The sequence below is a fragment of the Cibotium barometz genome, chromosome 57, assembly GCF_041138505.1.
Source record: "Cibotium barometz isolate CiBa-2024 chromosome 57, ASM4113850v1, whole genome shotgun sequence".
In the NCBI taxonomy this organism is placed as follows: Eukaryota; Viridiplantae; Streptophyta; class Polypodiopsida; order Cyatheales; family Cibotiaceae; genus Cibotium; species Cibotium barometz.
The window spans coordinates 12964621-12980963 of NC_141102.1; positions in this window are offsets into that span (position 1 = coordinate 12964621).

Consider the following 16343-nt stretch of genomic DNA (forward strand, 5'->3'; position numbering starts at 1 on the left):
GCCTATCCCCCCACTTATGGTGCGAGAGGTAGGTGACTAGTCCTAACCATCTCTATGTCCCTTGGGTGCCTTATCATCTCTCTGACCCTGTAGTCATTCATAGTGCTATAACCATAAAGTAAAGTCCTATCAAACCCATGCCTCCCACTCAAAACGTGTCTGCTTCTTAGTACTAAGTACACTATCACGGAGCTAATAAATCACTAGGACCTACACGGCTAACCTACTCGTATGTAGTCTACCTACTCTCCTCAAGGATACTCTCTAGATCATGCTCGCTCCACTCCATATGTATAAGCTCCTTAAATTTAGGAGGAATTGGGTCAACACCAACTCCCAACTATTACGTTATAGTGTGCAGATCCTCGCATGTAGTGTGGGAGCCGGCCTACCTATCATTCGCTAGAACAATCTCTCATGTGTGAGGGTACCAAAGAAACTTGCTTCCTATCAATTACCAAAGAAACTTGTTGGCCTATCCCAACCCCATCAAGGAGAAGTAATGTCTTCTACAGGCCCAGCACTGGTACGAGACTACCAGGCTCAACTCAAAGACCCACCAATACACATGTCATATCCACCAATACCCAAGAATATGCAATTTCCCATTGAGCTATCTACTCGATAAACTAGAACACAAACCTACACTTCCAGCATAGGTACGACAGGAGCCTAAGCTTAGGCTCAAGGCTGAAGAAGATCCATTCGCCAACTTGGATGTAATGAAAACTACGTGCTTCCATAGAGGAGAGGGATAACTCAAATTCCTCAAAAGAATCTAAGCCCCATTGTCCTGAATTACTTCATGAGAAAAACCCACAACCCAAAGGCACACCAACAATTCGAGTAAATGCGCTAGGTCACTACTTTGAAAGTGATGCCACAAAGGCAACCCTCCCCATTTCCTATGTAGGACATATGAGCATAGCCATCCTAGATGGAGGTGCTGGTGTAAGCCTCATCACAAAACTTGCTGGGAAAACTCAAGACAACCACCTGGATTCCACCAAATTGACTATATGGCTTGCGGATGGAACATACACAACACCCTTTGGACTATTAAAGGACCTATGGATTAAAGTCCTTGACATGAGGTTCAAACACACATTTGTAGTCATGGACGTTCGCCCCCATGAGGCTATGACAGCAACTTAGGAAGGCCCTTCACGACTGGTCCATGACTAGGATACATATCAGGTCTACATCTGCAAATGGGAATCATTGTTTTTCAATGCTTAGTTTCCACACCTAGTCGCGTCGTCAATATGTGCGTCGAAATAGACATCGAAATATGCATGGAAAAAGGCATCGAAATATACGTGGAAACAAGCGTCGAAATATGCATCAAATTTTAAAAAAAAAACAATTTACATATAATATTTGCTAGTTCCCATCCTAGGGTGTGTTTTAGCCTTCTCTTTTGAAGGAGAAAAAATGCTAGCTCCTCCTCCTCATCACTAAGGTGCAATTAAGAAAGTGCTCTCTTTTACAATGAAATTAAAGTTCATCATCAACTTGCTCGTCCCCTCAGCGAGATCCATGGCTCCAAATAAATATATTTCTAGAAATACTCCATCATTGTTGTCAATTGGTGGAACCGGTTGTCTTGTAGTAGTAGAAGGTAATTCATCCATGTCCTCATCCTCTTCAAGCTCTAGCATGAGAGCTGTCGATGCATCATGATCATACTCAGTTTGAATCTCTTCTTCTTCTGGATTATCTCTAGTGTCTGTTTCTCTTTCAAGATGTATTTGCTCAATGAGTACACCTTCATCTGATCCTAATCCCGTGTGAGCCTCACCTACTTCCTCAACTAGTATGTCTTCTTCTTGTTCTTCTTGTTGTTCAATAGGTGCTAGTGGTCTATGCTCAAACATCACATGATCTGGGGGGAGTTCCTCAACCATCCCATGATCTGGGGGGAGTTCCTCAACATCTGGCAAATAGTCAACTACTATTTTTACCTCTTCAAATATTTATTTTTCAGATGGATTTATTTATCATTCACAAACAATCATTTATGATATGTCGGGTCTTCCACAAAGATGACTTTCTCACAGTGCTCTGGTAGCACAAATGTGTCCCTTTGGTCAGTCCATATCTTTGTGTAGTCTACTTGAAGAAATCCACACGTCTTTGCGTACAATTACTTGCGCCCCTTGAGTTACCAACTTGAATCATTTCACATCAAAAATGAACATATCAAACTTTCTCAATCCAACCTTGATAATATCTTAGATTGTTCCACAATAATCTAGCATGCCTACTTCAGTATTGCCATCACTTGCACTTGAAAGACTTTCTTGCATGAAATTAGCCTTCACACCACAATCAAATGTTGTTCTCTTTTTATCTATTTCTTCTACTCGAAAGTAACGTCCGCGTGACCAAATTGCCCCAAACTTATGATACTACAAGCACAATAAATAAGTACTTTTATTATATAAATTCACGAAAGCACAACATAAAAGACAATGCGTCAATATCTCTAACTCACATACATGGAAATAACAACCATATGCAAGCTCGTCCTCCTCATTACTTATTGATTCACCATTGCATTTAGCTTGTAGTATGGTTTTCTTGAGCCATTTATTAGAAGTCTGGAAGAAGTGCAAGTACTGTTGGGTACGGTAATGTGCGGGTTGTTCGACTTCTTCTAAAATGCAAATGAGCTTGGTCCCTTTCAGCCTTCAATAAGTTATATCTCTCGATCCATTTCTCCATAGCATGTGAGTTTAAGATGCAAAATTTATTGATATTCTCATGCAATGCTACATCCATTGTTCTCACAAGGCCTTTCCCTTGTGTCTCTTCCCCAACTAGTCGATCATCTTCTTCTTGTGTCCATAATCTTGGCATATCGGGATCACGCAATGCTATTCTCACGCAATGCTACATCCATTGTTCTCACAAGGCCTTTCCCTTGTGTCTCTTCCCCAACTAGTCGATCATCTTCTTCTTGTGTCCATAATCTTGGCATATTGGGATCAGACGTACTGAGAAATTCAGTTATATATACAAGTTATTCTTGAACAAGCCATCCCGTTGCCATACTACCTCAGGACGAGCTCTTTGATGAACAAATCCTTTAAGTGTCTTCATAAATCTCTCCAAGAAAAACATCCATCGACTATGGACAACCGCAGTCACAGTAACTTCATCAAAACCACATGAACTAGCAAGTGCAATCGAATGGTTAAAATAATTGTTTGAAAATATTTCTCAGCCATTGTAATAGCCTCGATGGAGTTTAACCATACTACTTCCAATGCGTCTCTACTAATCTCTTTCCTTGATATCCAACGCACCACTACACCAATTTTGTAAATTGTTGCTCTAATGTCATCGTTGAGACAATCCTTGACTGAAGGAAGCACGAATTGCAAGAATTTGTGCCAATCATGGCTCTTCAAGCCACTAAGCTCATCATCCTTTGTAAATTCTCCCTTCAAGAAATGCATGCATCCTGTATAGGGGTACGAAACTCACTACTGCACTTCTTTACACACCGTTGCTCTTCCTTTGTCATGACCTAAGGTGCTTCTGGTAGCTTCACCTTTCCATCTACTGTATTTTGGGCCCATAAGTGGTGCATGCATTGAACCTCTTGTAAATCATCTCGTTTTGCCTTGCTCTCCTTTTCTCTTGTGATGGTTTTCCAAAGCACCTCGGCTATATTCTTGAAAATGTGCATTGGGTCAAGAAGATGGTTCACTAAAAGGTCATTCCAGTATGGAAGTTGATGGAAAATGGATAGAATCTTCATTCCTAGAGGTATACAGGTTGGATCGAGCTCCCATAAGGTCCTCCAATCACATTGCTCTTCCATATGTGAGGAGACCTCCTTAGAAATCCCTCACACAAAGGATAGTCCACTGGGAGATACTTCTTGTGGCCCTCGTATACTATCTTCTTCATAGACTTTGAGTATTGAGCCTCAAGTTGCGGCCCACATAATGGACATCCAATATACCCTAGCACTGAAAGCCCTGTAGAACATCAGAAAAGATTGTAGTAGGTAAGTTTGGATGACAAACATGACTTAACATAATATATTAACAAGCTACAGTATTACCTGAGCACTCGCCATAGCCAGGCCAATCATGCATAGTCCACATAAGTATTCCTCTCAATGTTAGCGCACGTTGTCCAAACCTCTTGAAAATATCATGAACTTCAATTTCCTCCCATAGAACATGAAGCTCCTCAACTAAAGGGTCTAAATACACATCCATGTTCTTCACCTTGTACTTTCCAGGAACTATCAAAGACAATAAAAGATGCCCTTTTTTTATCACTAGCCATGGTGGAAGTGTTAGAATACTAAATGTATGAATGAGCTTGATCTCATACTCAATGGATGAGCTATGGTGGATGAAAATGAGCCATATCATAAAGCTAGTAATTAAGCACTAGTTAAGCATGATTAGGGAGACTTAATCACAGCATAATAACAACATGAATGGGGCAATAGAATTCATATATTTCTCATTAGGAGGGCCACCATTTTATAGCCAAAGAGTACATGTTTGAATGACATCATTGCTTACATCTCACCAAGAGAATCCAAGGCCATCTCCCCTCACATGGCTCCCTAGAATATAGCCTCCATGGAATCTTCTGAAACTCGCCTACTTCAAGTGGGGTTTGACCCTTACATTCACCTGGATTCTCTTCACATTACATGGTCTTTTTACATTTTATTGAGTGCTTTAACCTTAGACCATGACATTGATCATAAATTCCAACATATTCCAATACCCTCCCTTGATCATGGCATGGTATATTGCCCTTCCTTGATCCAAACATTACATGAAAGAAAAAGCTTAACTCATAAGGAGTATAGCTCTACAGTACATAAAAGAAATTAGCATCGCTCATAGGGAGCATAGCTTCTACATTGCAAAAAGAAAATGACATGAAAAACATTCCTACATGAAAACATTCCTCTCCCATACCCCATCATCATCATAGCATCATCATCATCATATCCATGGGCATCATCATCATCATTTGTTGGTCATGGAGACCCAACTCCCCATCAATCCCCCCTTGAGGGCTACATGGCCTACTGAGAGATATTGTGAGCATCATAGAAACACATAACCTACATCATCGGTGGTTAGAGGTGTCCATACATAAACATTTGGGTAAGAGAGGGCATAAACATTGTTGGCTTTAGAAAGCCCATTCTGCATCTACCTCTGCATCAAAGGAGGTAGTAACATTGTTGCATGCTTGGATTGCTTCTGCGGAATCATTCGAAGTGCTTACCATATTTGCCTGGTTGGTGTAACATTTGTCGGCAAGGTGACCTGGCTTTCCACATTTGGTGCATATTCGCTTTGGCTTGTCTTTGTGGTAGCAATTCTTGGCAAGGTGTCCTGTCCTTCCACAATGTGTACATTGGAGTGATTTGCCGGTTTGCTTTTGAACAAGGTATGCCTGGTTTGAGACAAGATCAATGACTCTACCTTTCAGCTTCTTCTCTTCTTCCAAGAGAACACTCTCTATTCCCTCCAAAGTGGGATCCTGCATATACTTTAAGGTCGGCATGAGTGTATCATACTCGGATGGCATTGATTTTAGGAGGATGGCTATGGCATCACTCTCCTTGACTGGTTCATTGATGGCTTCGAGCTGGGCCATCAAGCTCTTCATGGTGTTGATGTGAGATGCAAGTGTCTCATCAATCTTGTACTCTAGACTGTAAAAGTCTACTTTGAGACTGATTTTGTTGTGGAGGCCTTGAGCACCAAAAGATTTGTCCAGTGAATTCCACGCAATTTGTGAAGATGTTCCATTACCAATGTAATGTATATAACTATCTTCAACTCCAAGGGCAATGAGAGCTAATGCTTTCTCATCCTTGGTTTGCCAAGAGATTTCTCCTTCTCGTGTGGCAGGTTTAGGTATAGTGCCATTGACTATGCCCCAAACTCCTTCTTTCATTAGTAAAAATCTCATTTTGACTTGCCAAGTGTGGAAGTCATGACTGTTGAATTTCTTGATGAAAGAGGATGATATGTAAGTTGACTCCATGATTGGAACTGAACAATGCAATAGATTAAAAGCTAGAATCCCCCTTCACCATATATATGCATGAAATTACTCAAGAATTCCCCAAACCCATAAGCCTTTGCATAGTGATAATAACGGGGCCTAGACTTGATCCTAGGTTTTCTAGTTTTGCTTTTGGGTTTCAATGATTTTTTCACATATGATTCATTTGAGGATTCTGCATCACTTTCCATCATGATAATGTTGAAGAGGATTTTAAATTGTGATGTTTATTATTACATCATCACAATACCATATGATAGTGAAGTACAAAATCATATTGGATTAGCTCAAACCTTATCCATTCATATGAAGGCTGTCCCTAAAACAGAGTTGACGTTGAGTGTTTCATTGAAGGTCTTCCCAAATGATTCACTTAAAATGCTTTGAACACAATGAATAGCAGTGATTTGCTAAGCTATTGAGCTCAACACCATCCAAAACAAGTGAGTAAATCACTGATATGAGCCTCAACACTCCAGACACTTTGAAAACTGATGAATGACTTGAAGCAGCAGCTACAGTGCATCAATGCTCATGAAATTCAATATGTATAAGCTTCATATCATTGCTAAAGTGCTCACCAAAGGAATTAGTAAACCATGGACCATGTCTCCTGCTATAGCCGTTTTTTGCAAAAAAAAGACGCCGATTTGCAGGCGTAATGGCGACGCGATGCTGGCGATTGAACTCTCGGGCAGCTACACGCGCTGAAAGCGCCGCCTCTTAGCTTTCTTTTGCACCAAAAAGTTTGTGAAATGGTTGAGTATTCAGCCCGAAATCAGCAAAAGACCAGGGTTATGTAGTTGAAGCTTCAATGGAAAGCTTCATTTTTGATGAAAATGAAGACCATGGTTTAATGCCTTGTAGATGATGATGATAACTAGGCCTAGGGATGAAATGTTGCTCTGATACCATGTTAGAATACTAAATGTATGAATGAGCTTGATCTCATACTCAATGGATGAGCTATGGTGGATGAAAATGAGCCATATCATAAAGCTAGTAATTAAGCACTAGTTAAGCATGATTAGGGAGACTTAATCACAGCATAATAACAACATGAATGGGGCAATAGAATTCGTATATTTCTCATTAGGAGGGCCACCATTTTATAGCCAAAGAGTACATGTTTGAATGACATCATTGCTTACATCTCACCAAGAGAATCCAAGGCCATCTCCCCCCACATGGCTCCCTAGAATATAGCCTCCATGGAATCTTCTGAAACTCGCCTACTTCAAGTGGGGTTTGACCCTTACATTCACCTGGATTCTCTTCACATTACATGGTCTTTTTACATTTTATTGAGTGCTTTAACCTTAGACCATGACATTGATCATAAATTCCAACATATTCCAATAGGAAGATTATAGTTAACTAGACAAACAGGCCATGTACTCCATGATGAACTTCGTAGACCAAATGGATCCACTCCATCCATCACTAGTCCCCGAGTCGAATATGGCGAGCCTCCTCCTGAAAGGCTACCCACTTCTGTTCAATGTGCTTCCATGCAAGGGAATCTGCGGCGGCGGGCACATGCATAACACCATCCGTGGACCTAGTGTTACGGTGCCAAGTCATCAATTCTACAATGGATTTGCACTTGAACATTGTTTTAATCTGAGGGGTGATGGGAAAGTGTCGTAAAACTTTTGCTGGTACCCTTTCTCCTGCACATCATGTCTATATCTCGATGTACCATAATGCAGACATTGTACTGTGTTGTTATATTCTTGTCGATAAAGAATAAAATCATTTGGACAAGCATGGTGTGTGTTGTAGTCCATGCCAATTGAGTGCAACATTGCTTTTGCTCGACTATGGTCCACTAGCATCTCATTATCTTTTGGCAATATTTGATGTTTCAATAAGCTGTTACATAAAATAGTCAGGCTAAGAAAATGCATATAAAGGTACATAACTCACTAATTGCATGTGATATCATCACTTACGCAAAAAGTTTTGACACGCTCGTATCAGACCATCCCCAAAAATCGATTGCAAGTTCAATATGGATAGGCAAGTGCATAAAACAGACACGTGCTCCACGATATAGTGGAAGATGAGAAAGCATGCGTAGCTGTTTCTCTTCTTGGGAAGCGTATTCCACACATCAAGTGTTTTCTTCTACCCCTTTGTGTTTCAAACCTCGATCTTTTGTTCCATCGTGTAAGGTATTTATCATGTCATCCATGTCATGTTCTAGTATTTGCTCCGAATTTGCCTCAAAAGTTCCTCGGGTTGTTGGATCACCTCGTTTGTGGCTACACTTGTTGGTCTCCATCGTTCAAGTCGGATATCCACTGGTTCGTCATTGTTGAAGTGTGCATTGCCACTAATTAGATGTTTCAATAGCTCCACCGGAAATATTCTCCATTTTTTTGTTATGATCATTGCAATTTCATTGACGTCAAGCCACTTGGTATTTGCAGTGAGTACATGTGCAAAGTGTCTTCTCCTCTAAATCAACAAAATTTGAGGGTGTGGCATTGTCCATGGTTTCCATATTGATTTGCAATGGGAATGAATGCTTATTTTTGGAGGGAAATCCTCCCTTAAGTATTTGTGGAGGGTGGTAGTCGTCGGTGATAGGTAATTTGAAATGTCGGGGGGGCGTGCAAGATGTGGAAAGATTTTGAATTTGAATGAAAAGTAGCGATCGTCGAAATAAGCATCGAAAAGGTCATTGAAATATCCATCGAAAAGAGCGTGGAAAATTTATTTTTTTCGATGCTTATTTCCACATTATTTTCCACTGACCTTTTGACGTTTTTTCACCCTAATTTTGACGCTTTTTTTCACGGTTATTTTGACGCATATATCAACGACGTAGGTTTTTACAGTAAAACAGAACCTTTCTTTTTTCTGCATTTTTCTTTGCGCGCATGTTTTGCTTCCTCACCAGGTATGCCTCACTCCCCTCTCCTCTTGGTTACATGTACATTTTTCTTTGCGCGCATGTTTTGCTTCCTCACCAGGTATGCCTCCTTTGCCCTCACTCCCCTCTCCTCTTGGTTACATGTACATGTGTTGTAAAATGTCTCTGTGTGTAATTAGGGATAATTTTCTTATTTTTTTGCTTTCTTCTTTGTTTTGAAGGTTCTTTCTCTCTCCCAAGCTCTTCTCCACCTCCTTACCTTCCAAGCAGGTTTGCCTCCTTCTTTGCCCTCCCTCCCCTCCCCTCTCCTCTTGGTTGTGATGAAGGATAATGAATGTTTTTGTTTTTTTTTTTTGTTCTTTGTTTTGCAGGTTCTTTCTCTCTCCCAAGCTCTTCCACCTCCTTACCTTCCAAGTAGGTATGCCTCCTTTTCCCTCCCTCCTCTCTCCTCTTTGTTGTGAGATGTGTGTGTGTGTGTGTGTTGCGGGATAATGAATGTTTTTTTTTTGTTCTTTGTTTTGCAGGTTCTCTCTTGCTCCTCCCAAGCTCTTCTCCACCTCCTTACCATTCAAGTAGGTTCGCCTCCTTCTTTGCCCTCCCTCCCCTCTCCTCTTGGTTGCATGTGCATGTGTTGTGTGTTGTGAGATGTGTGCTCTTATTCATGTGTATGCTCTTCCTAAAGTGTCCATGTGGGCTTTGTTATGTGTGTGTAGAAACATGTCTCACACACTCCAAATGAGACACCGGCTTACTCTCCATCCCAGGCCTGAAATTTGATGCCTAGTATTGGGCTTCATAAAAAATCCAATGACGTCTTCCCCTTATTTTCAAGGCATCAAATGATGCCCTGATGTAATTTTCAAGGTTTCAAGCCTTATGTATCGATCTCTATCTCTAGCCCCGATGTAATTTTCAAGGTTTGAAGCCTTATGTATCGATCTCTATCTCTAGCCCCAAACACCTACGGCCCATAGGCCATTGTCCACAGTAATGTAAATCACTTAGTTTACAAACTATCAAATCACTCATTAACAGTGTGATTGCACACACATACACATTTTGTATGCACATTGAAGCACAATGGAAGACAAAGAAGTTGATAGCAGTCCACAAACAAAGAGACTGACCGTTTTCTTTTTTTTGGGAGCTGCCAACAGATCGGCCCACTCCCATCACAAATTGCAATATGAGAGATTGCGTAGCTTTTACATTGACCTTCAAAATCTACAACACTTCAACTTTATACAAGGCCTATGCACACCATACTTCCTACCAAAAACTTGTTTCGATATGTTATGTTCAGATTCATGCACGTATAAATAGCTCAAAAATTCTCAGCACAAACACGAAAGCCTATTACTGAAAACACCCATTGACATTTCTTATATCAAACCACTAATAATCATCTTGGCCATTTATACCCATACCAATTGCCAATACGCAACATTTTGAAAACTTGAAATGACCATATCAACTTTTGAGGCATAATAAAATTTCATGCCAGCTAGGGCACTGTCATCTGTTGAGTGAGACAATTTTTGCAGCAATAAAGTCAGATATCAAGCTTGAAAATGTAAATCCAGTCCCTTTAAAGGAAGAAAGAAAACATATGAAGGTGGAACACTCCACAGATGCATAGAAGCTCACTACGGCTTGTTATCTTCCTTGAAAGGAAAAAAGAACATCAATATTTAGAGGGAAGTAAGCTCTGCAACAACAACTCGATTATTTGAAGCAAGCTGTACATGGTACAAAGAGCAGACAATGAATACACATACATGACATAAGAAAAGGATTCGGATCAAGTAACCACCACTGAAGAAACAACAAAATCACACTGCACACTTGAATGTATAAATAAGCACACTATTGATTGTATGAATAAGCACTATCGATCATCAACAACCTTGTTCCCAAGCCCTTTACCATTGATGCAGTAATGTGGTGACTTTCCTGTTAAATCTGTATCAGAACTTTATGTAGCTAGCAATAGGGCACCAAATATGGGCTCAAACTACTAAAAGCAGTAAGGATAGCTCATGAAGATACTACACATGCATGTAGGTACTCTTTAAGCATATGGTCTGATGCAATGCATACATCATAGAGGTGCATACGCATGAATGTATGCATACAGTGTACAAATGTATATTCAACTTGCAATACACATTGAAGGAAGACAGTAAAATAGCTAGTAGCTACCTTTGGTTGCACAAGGGGCGTTTGCCCAAGTCCGGAAGGCAGCCCAGAGTCCTTGTGTCGTCCTGATGGCGCAGCCCTGCCCCTGCTTTGCTACTACAGCCTGCTTCAATCTCCATACTAGTTTGTGAGAGGTAAAATAAATCAAACACATGCAGGAGAGAAGAGGAGTGAGTACCTACAACACACACTGTAGCTGCACCTACTTTTACTTTTTTTCAGCTTCACTCAAGCTTGACAGTCCGCTTCATGATGCCACCAAATACATGCTTCGATGGAGACCTCTGTCTATTTCTTTTTATCATGGGTGTCGGCATGCTAACAGCCAGAAAACTACACATTGACAGTGCATTGAAAACTGGACATTGAGCGACAAGATACATGCGCTCGCCTGCTGGAGAGAGCCACGCTCGATACTGTAGTGGAAAGAGGGTCGAGACTCGAGAGAGAGAACGAGAGAGAGAGCGAGTGAGATAAAGGGGCTTTTGGAGGATCAAAATTTATTTATTGCTGAATAAATAGGAGGAAAGATTATATTAACAGACCCCCAGTGTCGCAAACATTTGAGATGAGAAAACAAAAACTATATTAACCCACCCCAAGGGTCAATGTTGATAGAAACCTTTGAGATGAGAAAATAAAAATCTTACTGCGTCCTTCACTACCTCGGAGAGCTCTCCGTCGTTCTCATTGCTTGCGCTGGCTCTCAGGTGGACACGTTATCAAGATAACGATAGTTAAAAGCCTTAAAAAATCAAGCTTAACAATAGCATATTAGCATGAGGTAGTAACGAGTTCAATTCTCATGAGTCTATTAATTATATATTTAGGCCCATATATATATATATATATACCCATGACTCCTTAGGGGTTTTTATAGGGTTTCTTTTGACGCCTTAGTCCCATTGGTAAGATTTCGTGTTGACACCTTAGAGCATTGTGCAAGGTGTATTTGACGCCCAAATTTGTCGATGACGCCCAAAATGGGCATCAAATTTCAGGCCTGCTCCATCCTTCTCTCCATATGCCATGTCGCCTGACCAGTTGATAGGTTTTTAAGCACAAGCCAAGCCCGAGCAAAGAGCGATGGCACAACAATATTTTGGGAGAGGGGCAGGCACTTCAGTCGCACCATCGGGCACCACCACTGTTAACCCTAGTTCACCTGTAGAAACCCCACAAAGAGCCGCTAGAACCCCTCCCTTAGGTCGCTCATCCACTTGCAAAGGACAACGCTCGAGTAGTGGAGGTAGAGGCAGTTGTTGTCCAAGTGGGGGCACGAATGGGTCTACGCCCCCATGTGAGCGTCCTTCCCCATCTAGCGCCAGAAGCACTCCACGCTCGCGATCATCGCTCACGACGTTTCAACACACAGCCCACACCCGCCGATGGCAAAAAATATCACACAATTATCAATGGCAATGTGGCTTTGGATAATGTCGGGCAAGAGATGAAGAGCCGCATCTGGCGAGCTTTGCTACATTGTCTCTTTGCAAATGACTTTATGACTTTATGGCCAAAGTTGGATAAAGATAAGAAAGATAGAGTCATAACTCAAATCAAGGATGAGTATAAGCCGGCCGCCGTCGGTAGTGATGGCGTCCCCATAAGGTGGATAAAGGACCACATGGTGGACATCATGAAACATTGGCGGGGAGATGTGACTAGGAGAGTGAAGACAGGGGGTGAGAAACCTTGGTACATGAGCATCGAGGATTGGAATGAGGAGAAGCAAAAGCATGCAAGAAATCCCCAACGCTACAAGATGATGCGATGAAAGCCCGAATGTGTAGGAAGCTCTCACCTTGGAAGTGACGATTGGGATACATTCCATGTCTATTTTGTAAGTATCAACGCTTATCTTGTATGTTTCATTTGATGTTATGTCTACTTTGTAAATGCTTATCTTGTTGTTTTGGTACTTTTAGAATCAAGTGGTTGGTCAGCCGGCAACAAGAGAAGAGGACATTTCTCGCCGCCATAACACATACTTTCTTTTGGAGAAGCTTGAGCGAGAAGGCACCAACCTCAATTAGGGATGCATTGCAGATATGGTAAGTGTGGTAAGCCTTAACCTTATGATTTGTATGCTTGCTTTGCCATGTCATGTTAGATCGTTGTTTTGTATACCAAAAAAAAGCGTCTTGTATGGTTTTCGCCAAGGACCAATGCCTGACCTTGAGTGAGGGCTTTGCATAGAGTGGCCTTGCCCATGTCTTTCCTCTTATACATACATATTTTGGTCACCTACGATTCTCATTGGGCTCTATCATATGTGCAAACACCACACCAAGCTTCATCATCGACAGCTAATCCAGGTACATCTCTCAATGGGGGGACCATGGAGGGTGCAAGCTTGGTCAATGGTACGACCCATCACCTGGAACTTCTTAATCACCCATGCTTCGCCCACATAATTGTGCTTCACACCTAATTAATTATACCCACAACTTCTTCTTATGGTCAACACCTATGGATCCTCGCCCCATCAACTACCACTCTTATCAAAATAGGACCCCAATCCCATGAGCTACAATGACAAAAGAAGAAGACAAACTGCTAAAAGAGAAAGAGAGAAACAACCCCCAAATAAATCAACACCCACAGAAGCCAAGATACCCATTAAGGTGTCTTGATGAAGATGCGATAGGCACATGTACATCGCCTTAGAAATATAGCATCTCGGAGCGCAAGAAGTATCCTCACGAGTTACCTTCTTGTTCCTCTAGAACCCCCCTCTTGCCACTTGTTTACTAACCCCATTGTTTTACTAACCCCTCATTCACACCACTAGCTACTACTTGGATACTCGTCATTAAGCCTTTCGTGCTAGTCTACTCATTCAAGTACTCTGATTCCTCTAAAGAGGATGTCTAGCCGCAAAGGTGACAATAAAGAAAAACCTTGTTGTTTTACTAACCCCTCATTCACACCACCACCTACCACGTGGATACTTTTTGTCATTAAGTCTTCCATGCTAGTCTACTCATTCAAGTACTCGGACTCCTCTCAAGAGGATGTCTAGCCGTAAAGGCAACAAAAAGAAAAAAACCAAAAACAAAATAAAGAGTAATACTTGGCACATACAAGAAAGCAAATTCATAGAGCCCAAATGACTAGATGGATACTTAATTGCCAATACTCCACTAACTTCTTTCCAACTTACTAACCCCCCCACCTCCTCATTTTCGAAGAGACAAGCGAACCAACCAAGTGCGACACTTCCCAGCGTGCCTCGACAACCTCTTACCGATCTCATGGAGACACGATTGAGTTTAGGAAGGGGAGTATATTAACCACATATGGTTAACACATTCCTATGACAACTATGTCCGCATACTTATGTAATGGGAGCTTGCACTATATTGTAAAACCCGTCATTCAATGAGTGAAATGCCCTAAATATGCTCCCAAGTCTTGAGCTTTGAAAGACAAACAAGAGAATCTTGGTCAATTGACTAAACCATAGAGAAAAGCCTTGTAACTATGTTTTGGGTGGGTCACTTATTCTCGGGCGGGTCACTTATTCTCGGGCAGCCTAGTGAGAAAAGCCTTGTAACTATGTTTTTGGGTGGGTCACTTATTCTCGGGCGGCCTAGTGAGAAAAGGCTTGGAACTACAAAAGCCATTTTCTCTTGTTTGTAACTCATTCTTCCATTTATTCAATAGAAGTGGAGTGTTCTCTCTCCCTCTCTCTTGCAACTCTAATCTAGCATGTGTGGTGTATGCTTAGGGTTAGGGTTAGGACTAGGATTTGGGTGTGATTAGTGCTAATCGCTCGTTCTCTCTTGCTTCCCTCTTTCTTCTTTTCTCCCTCTTGCTTGAGTGATTAGGCTATCACCGTGATCATCTTCCGTGGAGATCCTACACGATGTTCACGAGAGAGGTTGCACCATCCATTGGACTCACAACTACCTCAATGTGACAATGAGCATGGGAGGATAGCGGCTACGAATGCCTACGGTGGAGCTCTTGATCAAGATTAAGATGTTGAGGCCGAATCTCTGGATGAGATGCAACAAGTACTACCTCAAATGGATTCATTGGAAGAAGTTTATGATCGAATACAAAAAAATAATCTAGAGGAGGCCAATCAAGAGTGCAAGGAACATCATTATGAAGAAGATGATGAGGCAAGATCAATCAATCATGGTAATGCTTGATTGGATGATGATAGTGATATTGACATTGAACCCCATCTTTTCATTGAGCTTTCATTAGATGTAGAGATTGATGAAGCAATAGAAATGGATCTATTACAAGATGGGATAGATTCATGATCTTGAAATTGTTTATGCAATCATTTCATGGCTCATTCAAAAAAAATTCTTTCAAACTATTGTTTTTTTTCAAACATGGCTTTAAGGATTCACACAAGATGTTTTTTTTCAAACCATTATTTTTTTCTCTATAAATATAATATGTATAACTTTAAATCAATTCCCAATCACTATATGGATTTTTTTCAAAGTGTAGCAGTGTTTTTTTGCTGCTAATAACAATGCCCAATAATGTTATTTCGCTACTCAATAGTGATATTTTGCTGCCCAGCATTGATATTTTATTGTTGAGCAATGCAATAACGCTGTTGGACTGCATTTTTTCATTGCTACCAGTCAATGTTATTTCACTGCTCAAGAGCGATATTTTACTACCCAACAGTGATATTTCACTAGTGAGTAATGAAATAATCAACAACGAAAAAATGTTGCTCAGCAACATTTAACAATGATATTTCACTAATGAATCAACAATGATATTTTGCTAGGCAGCATTATCAACAGTGAAAAAACGTTGCTCAGCAATATTTAAAAATATCCCGACACCCACGTTACAAGAATGGTGCTAGAATACGTCGATTTGCTCTCGACATGTTGTAGTGTTTGAAAATGAGAAAATCCATCCAAGAGGTTTTACTAAGTAGATACTTTCAATGACAAGAAACCTCCATATGGGTAGTGAATAGTAAATATGGTTGGAGTATGGTTGAAACAATACTTTGAGCCCACCTTAAAGTAACAAATGTATTGGTGCTTGAAATTATATTTCATGCTAAAATATACACAACTATCCCGATTGCATTGCCATGTTTCGGTTTTAAAGACAATCCATTGGTCCACAAGAGGGTTGAAATTTGAAGGCCTACCCTAACCTTCAATTTGAAGGACATAAACCAGGTTGACCTTTAAAACATATA